We start from the raw sequence: 7425 nt of genomic DNA on the forward strand, positions 1-7425 counted from the left end.
AAGCGGGCAAAGAAAGTGACGTCGCGAGGTCGTCTCGATGAGCGTTACCTTTCTGGCCATAACCCTTCAGCTCAGGTGAGCCTTCCTTTTATTCCTGATCTCCATACAGAGATCGAGAAGGAATGGAAGAGGCCGTTTTCCTCACGCATCCATCGATTCCAGCCGTTATGCTTTGCCCACTTTTCTGAAATCCTGTATGGTAAGGGTTACGCGTTATTAGCCTCGTTCCCTTTCTCTGAGTTGGTTTAGACCCCGGTACCTTGGGCTCCACTCAACCAGTGTGTCTCTGTTGACACACTTTTGAAGCATCGCTCCCCTCACCATTGAGGGTTATTGTGAGCATGGTGCTTTCTTTCGAGCATTTGAATTCTCTCCCTTCTGAGGAGTTGGATTCCTCGCTCTGTGGGTTGTTCTCATGGTAGTGTTTAGCAGTGCTCCCCTTTCATCAAAGGGTTACCTATGAGCCCGCTACTCCTTTCTGAATTCGGAGTTCATCTCTCACGTGAGAGTTCAGTTCTCTGTTTTCCCAGAGCACCTGGAACGTAATCGTAAAATACACTTTTTTCGGCTGGATCTTCCAGTAAAATTCACATTCCAGGGACTAAATATCTCGTTATTGGGTCGCTTCGGACATGAACAACAACCCGCAGCAACAGTGTTAAAGTAGCCCAATTCCGCGGGAAATTATAGTCTCCTATACTGGACCTATTAGGTTTGGTTGGTTCTATGGCTTCATAGTGACCATCTTACTGATGGTCCGGTCTAGAGGCTTCTTCGGACAGAGCTCCGACGCGGGAACCATGGTGGGTGAGTACGATCCATGTCTAATATATGTATATATGAATATATATGTGTATCTAATGAGACTGGTGGTTGTGTGTAAAAATAACCCTTCTGCTAGTTTTCTTTGCAGTGTTTCCCGGGACCTGTGTGTTTCTGTCCCTTTCTAGGGTAGGTCCTCGATGGGCACCCCCTCTGCTGGGTTCAGAACCGGGTGCTCGACTTGCAGTGCTTATTTCACTCGTCGATATATGTCCAGACGGTAAGTAAAGCCGGTTTTCGGCTTCATACTTCCTGGATCATGCGGCCATAACACAGGCTTCTGCGGGAGCCTTCGTGATCATCAGGCCCCCGGCGCGTCACTGCAAAAATTTCCTGGACGTCCGGGCTGGGGTTACGCTTTCATGCTACCCTGACTGGTCTACTGTATCTGGGTCGCCCTGAGGGGCTTCCCGATCACCAGGATATCCCCTCTTGCTGAGGCATCGAGCGGGAGGCATAGGTGGCATTACGAGAACCTTCCTGTGTAAATGCTGTCTCGGGCAGTGCTCCCCTCATCTTTGAGGGTTGTATTTGAGCTTGCCTCTCCCGTTTGGCCCAGTACTTCCGGGTATCTGTAAACAGATGCTTGGAAAACTCTAAAATAAGTGCAGCACGTTAAGCTTTGCGCACTTTTCTACAAATCCACATAAGTGGTAAGTGTGCACGTTATGCTTTGCCCACTTTTCTAAAATCCACATAAGTGGTAAGTGTGCACGTTATGCTTTGCCCACTTTTCTAAAATCCACATAAGTGGTAAGTGTGCACGTTATGCTTTGCCCACTTTTCTAAAATCCTGTATGGTAAGGGTTACGCGTTATTGATCTCGTTCCCTTTCTCTGAGTTGGTTAGACCCCGGTTCCTTGGGCTCCACTCAACTAGTGTGTCTCTGTCGACACACTCTGGAAGCATCGCTCCCCTCACCAGTGAGGGTTATTGTGAGTATGGTGCTTTCTTTCGAGCGTTAATCCTCTCTGAGGAGTTGGATTCCTCGCTCCATGGGCTGTCCTCGTGGTAGTTTGAGCAGTGCTCCCCTTTTATCAAAGGGTTACCTGGAATGAGCAACGTTATTTCCTCTGAATTCGGAGTTCTCCTCTCACATGAGAAGTTTGAGTTCTCTGTTTCTCCAGAGCACCTGGAACCAGCAGCATCAGGTGGATTAGGCCCTTCCTCTGCCTCCCTGATGCGCTGAGTGTTTGGCTAGCTTGCAGTATGCTTACCCTTCTGATTTTACAATCATGCTGCAGGTCGAGCCCCCTCTCGTTGAGAGCTGGGTTTGTGCTCCCTCAGCCAAGGTAAACTACTGCTAGTCGTTCCAGCTTTGGAACATGCTGTAGGTCGAGCCCCCTTCTCGGATTGAGAACTAGGTGTGTTGTTCCCACAGCTAAGTAAATTATTGCTAGCTGTTCCAGCTTTGGAACATGCTGCAGGTCGAGCCCCCTTCTCGGATTGAGAACTGGGTGTGTTGCTCCCTCAGCTGAATAACTGCTAGCTGTTCCACCATTGGAACATGCTGTAGGTTGAGCTCCCTCTCGTTTTGAGAGCTGGATGTTTGCTCCCTCAGCTACAGATTTACTGCTAGCCACTCCAGCATTATAGCCGTAGACATAGCGTTTTTGGGATGCGCTATTTCTATCTATGGGCTGCTCTTTCAGGGTGCCACGAGAACCCCTAGAACGGTATTCAAGTGTGTGCACGTTATGCTTTGCCCACTTTTCTAAAATCCACATAGCTGGTAAGTGTGCACGTTATGCTTTGCCCACTTTTCTAAAATCCTGCATGGTAAGAGCTACGCGCAACGACTTCGTGCTCTTTCTGAGTGGTTTAAAACCCCGGTTCCGCCTTGGGCACCACTCCTCCTATGTATCCTCTGGATACCTACTTTAACAGGGTGTTGCTACTAGGGGTCTGTTGAGACAGTTCCTTCAGCACATACAAAGAGGAACGTGCGGTAGCCCCTGTGTGACAGGCCAAGACTAGTATGATTCTAGGCTCTTGGTCGTATTCCCTTAAAGGAATCTATTCCTGATTCCAAGCCTTGAGCTCTACCCCGGGCCCAGGAGTCTGGCCCTAACAGGTAAGTTTGGGTATGTAGCCTAGGCCTTTGGCCGTAGGGAATAACGTCACTGACAGCCGTCTAACGTCCCAGGGGCGACTCCCATAGCAATATGGTAGAGTTGGTACTTAGTGCTCGCCATGGTTTTCTGGCATGCACTCCCCTCAGCATGGTGGCGTGGGTATACCGTTCCCCATAGCAACCCCTAGAGGACGCAGTTCGAAGTTCCCATGAAAGGGAACGTCTCAGGTTACTTATGTAACCATGGTTCCCTGAGTAGGGAACGAGACACTGCATCCTCTAGGTTTCTTGCCATGCTGCGGACGCAAGCTTCAGACGAAGAAGTGGATGATGTGTTCTCCCGGTGCCTATTTATACTATAGTCGCACCAGTAGTGACGTCATGGCTGTCGCCGGCCAACGTGTTGTTGGTGTTTTTTCAATGTATGCTTCAGACACGGGTCACGACGGGGCGTTCCCCATAGCGACCCCTAGAGGACGCAGTGTCTCGTTCGCTACTCAGGGAACCATGGTTACATACATAACCTGAGACGTTCTTAAAACACTTGTAACGTTTTTTTTTAACCATTTTTCTTACCAAAGACTCTTTTTCTTTGTTTTTCCTGTTAAATGCACATGCTCCTGTTGTTTTGCTCAAATGATGAATTCGAGTAGCTTTTGCTTTAGATTTTGAGAGAACAGCAGCTTTAAATTTGGTTGTTGTCATGACAAAGCATATATTTTATAATTTTTAATTTCACATTTCTATATTCATATGTTTAAGTTCCTGAGTGCATATATATTTATAATGTCAGATTTAAAACATTAATTTTATGACATTACTGTTCACTACTGTGGTCAGTAAGATTTTTAATGTTTTTGAAAGAAGTCTCTTTTTCTGCATTTATTTGATAAAAATATTGTAATATTGTGAAATATATTTTCAATTTAATAAAAAACTGTTTACTATTTTAATGTTTTATGAGTATTAAATACATTCCAGTCTTCTGTGTCACATGATGAATCAGAAATCATTATAATATACTGATGTGTTGCAAATTTTTTATTATCATCAATGTTGAAAACAGTTGTGCTGCCTCATATTATTGTGGAAAGAATGATACATTTTTTTCAGAATTCTTTGATGAATGTAAAGTTTAAAAACTGCATTTATTTGAAATAAAAATCTTTTGTAACATTATAAATGACTTTACTGTCACTTTTGTTCTATTTAATGCATCCTTGCTGAACAAAATAATAAATTTCCTTAAAAAAAAATTTTTTTTTTAAATCTTACTGACCCCAAACTTTTGAATGGTAGTATAATTTCTGCAATTGTAATTTTTGTGTAAATGTATTTATGTGCCTCTGAGCAGCATGTGTGTAAAAATTTACCTTTTCATGGAGAAAGACCTTTTACAACATTAAAAATGCACCACATGTTTTTTATTTTTTATTTTGATGGCTAGGTTACTAAGGAAACTTATTTTTTAAATATTGCAATTACAATTAGATGTTGCAAAACAACTGTGAAGAAGAAATGTACAAAGCTGTATAAAAAAATGGTTTTGTTCAAGGAGTTCTCTATAGACTCTATAGACAGTCACAGGCTTGAAACATGTTTATCGTCAGTGTAGAAATTGGAATTTACAGTTATGAATTAGACAGGAAATGCCACCCAGACATTTTGGCAATCAGACATTTTTTTGATTTTGGACACCATCAGGGTGTAGTTTCACCAGGACAAACTGCACCAGTGGAATGCAGTGCCATTTACACCCTCTGACCCAGATGTACAGGAGAGTCCAGGGCAGAAGCGCCAGACTGTGCCAGCAGTAGGGGATGGGACAGTTGAGTGCATCCTATAGCAGACCCCCTGCTGAGCGCAGACCAGCTCCGGACACACGTCTCCCGACCTGCTCCAGCTGTAGAGGAGCTGCTCATCTTTCATAATTCATTACAGAGACGCGAGACACAATGCAGCTGCCTGCGGCCTGTGCTGTGATGTAAAAAGTGCTGCATTATGCATAGGATATGTTATGTTCTCTGCTTCAGACCGAGTGAAGGTCTGGCCTCTGAATTACTGAGTGATTGGGAAAGAGGGCAAATGTCAATTTGCATTGTGGTGACCCAGATGATTTGTGAAAATGCTCCTCACACATAACACGTCAAGTCAGCATAAAACTGTCACCACGCTGAATTCTACACAAGGATGGACATGAGATTTAACCAAATGGATAAAACTAAAAAGCTCTTGTGTTGGAGAAAAAAAATGTATAAATAAAAATGATGTCATCATTTACTTCATGTTGTTCTAAACTTTGACTTTAAACGAATAGGATCCATTGGTGAGCAGGTGAGTACAGTTTCAGCAAATTTTCATTTTGGAGTGAACTATGCTATTCTTTTTTTTGTGTGACAAAAACAGGTTAGATATGCTTCACATCTGAAATTGTATTCATTTGCAACATTTATACTGCTATTTTCTTACTGTAAAGCTGCTTTGAAACAACCTGCATTGCTATATAAATACATGTGACTTGACTTGACTTGGATTGACATGAGGGTGAGTAAATAATGACAGACTGTTCATTTCTGAACAAATCTAGAGTAACGTGGAATTGTCTTCAGGCAAATGTGGCCTACATCCAGTTGACTCTTCTTTTTACAGGAACATCACCTTTTTTGTACATTGAATTAGTCACAATGCTCAAACGAATACTTGTTTCTAAGCAGTAACTCATGCAGTCATTGTGAGTCACTCAATACAAGTCTTACCGGTTCACAAAGCAGCTTAGACACTCTTTTATTGTGAAGACTGAAGGGATCTGAGCACTTTGAGTCAGAGACAACCACTTCATTAAAGATTTATAGCCTCAAGAGATGCAAAGACGTTTCAGTTCAGAATACAAACACCAGTATTGTCCAGGGTATTCAGCAAGAATATGTGCTCCATATTACTGAGTTTCTTTCAGATGCTGTAGGTTTACTCCTGTTTGTTGTTTCAAAGGTTTAGATACATATACATTCTGCAAGAGGAAATTGTCTGTCTACATGGACATATGAAAACTATCTAATAATGATGATGTTTGTAAGGGACACTCTGAGCGTGAAAGACAGGCAGGGGTGTTTCGTGACTGACAAGTGACAATTGTGATGATGTCTGGGCAGATCTTTTTGGCTGCGGATGTGTTTGGGGTTTGGAAATTTGGAGCGGTTTGATCCTGCTTGGAATGCGACCATATCTGAAAAGCGCGAAGTGCCGTTTTTTTGTCTGAAAATCTGCCGGAGGGCTTGTGAAATTCAGTCAATGGCAAGACAGGATCTCAAACAGACTTCCATAGTTCCACAACAGAGACCTGCAAAGATTTACAAATCCAACAGGACGAAACATGCTCAGCAGAACCAATATCTGCATCTTCCTTTAATCTTTGCAACATTTTTCATGCTATGTTTCCTACCAAGTTGTATGCAGTGTTATTTATATACTCTTTTATATTTTTTATTAATATTGTATATTGCATAATATTAATATTTCATTATAATAATACAATATTTTGAATGAGCTATTTTCAGTTTTCATTTTATTTAAATATTTATATAGCTTTAATTTATTTTTATTTTAGTTTTACTTCAATTTATTTCAGGCAACACTTATAATTTATCATTTAAGTTTTTCATCCAATATATTTATAATTTTTTTATTTTATTTCAGCTTCATTTGACAAAACAATTTTAATAGTTTTAGTTAACAATAACAACTGTATAACAATAACAATACTGTATTGTACATCCTCAGATTCTCCACAGTCTCTGCTCTGCTCAGTTTCTGTGTCACTGCAATTTAAAGGGGTCATATGATGCTGCTAAAAAGAACATTATTTTGTGTATTTGGTGAAATGCAATGTGTTTATGCGGTTTAAGATTCAAAAAACACATTATTTTCCACATACTGTACATTATTGTTTCTCCTCTATGCCCCGCCTTTCTGAAACGCGTCGATTTTTACAAAGCTCATCGGTCTGAAAAGCGAGGTGTGCTCTGATTGGCCAGCAATCTAGTGCGTTGTGATTGGCCGAATACCTCAAGCGTGTGACGGAAATGTTATGCCCTTTACCATACTGTGATGCCCTGTCCGGCCAGAGCACGAGACATAAACATTAAAACCCATTATAAACGAGGCATTTGTTGCATCCAGTGGGGACATAATTACGGATTATAATGACTTGTACTGTCTTTTTACACGTTGCGTTGCATGTCGCACCGCGTAAACATAAAACCATGTTGTCATTTGTGATCGGAGAAATGACAAACAACAAGTGCTAACGTTAATCCACACTGCCCAAAACTCGCGTTTGAATCATCAGTGGCAAATCCTTTAAATGAAAACGTACTTACAGTCGGTGAGTCAGAACAGCCGGCATTGTAGCCTACTCTCCCAGGATCAGGAAACGGTCCTCCATAAAATGTGCTGCACACACACTGGGTTGAACTTAGTGCTGGGCAGTATGACCAAAAATTTATATCACGGTATTTTTCAAAATGATACCG

Source organism: Sinocyclocheilus rhinocerous, unplaced genomic scaffold (assembly GCF_001515625.1).
Source record: "Sinocyclocheilus rhinocerous isolate Xijiao unplaced genomic scaffold, SAMN03320098_v1.1 scaffold816, whole genome shotgun sequence".
NCBI lineage: Eukaryota > Metazoa > Chordata > Actinopteri > Cypriniformes > Cyprinidae > Sinocyclocheilus > Sinocyclocheilus rhinocerous.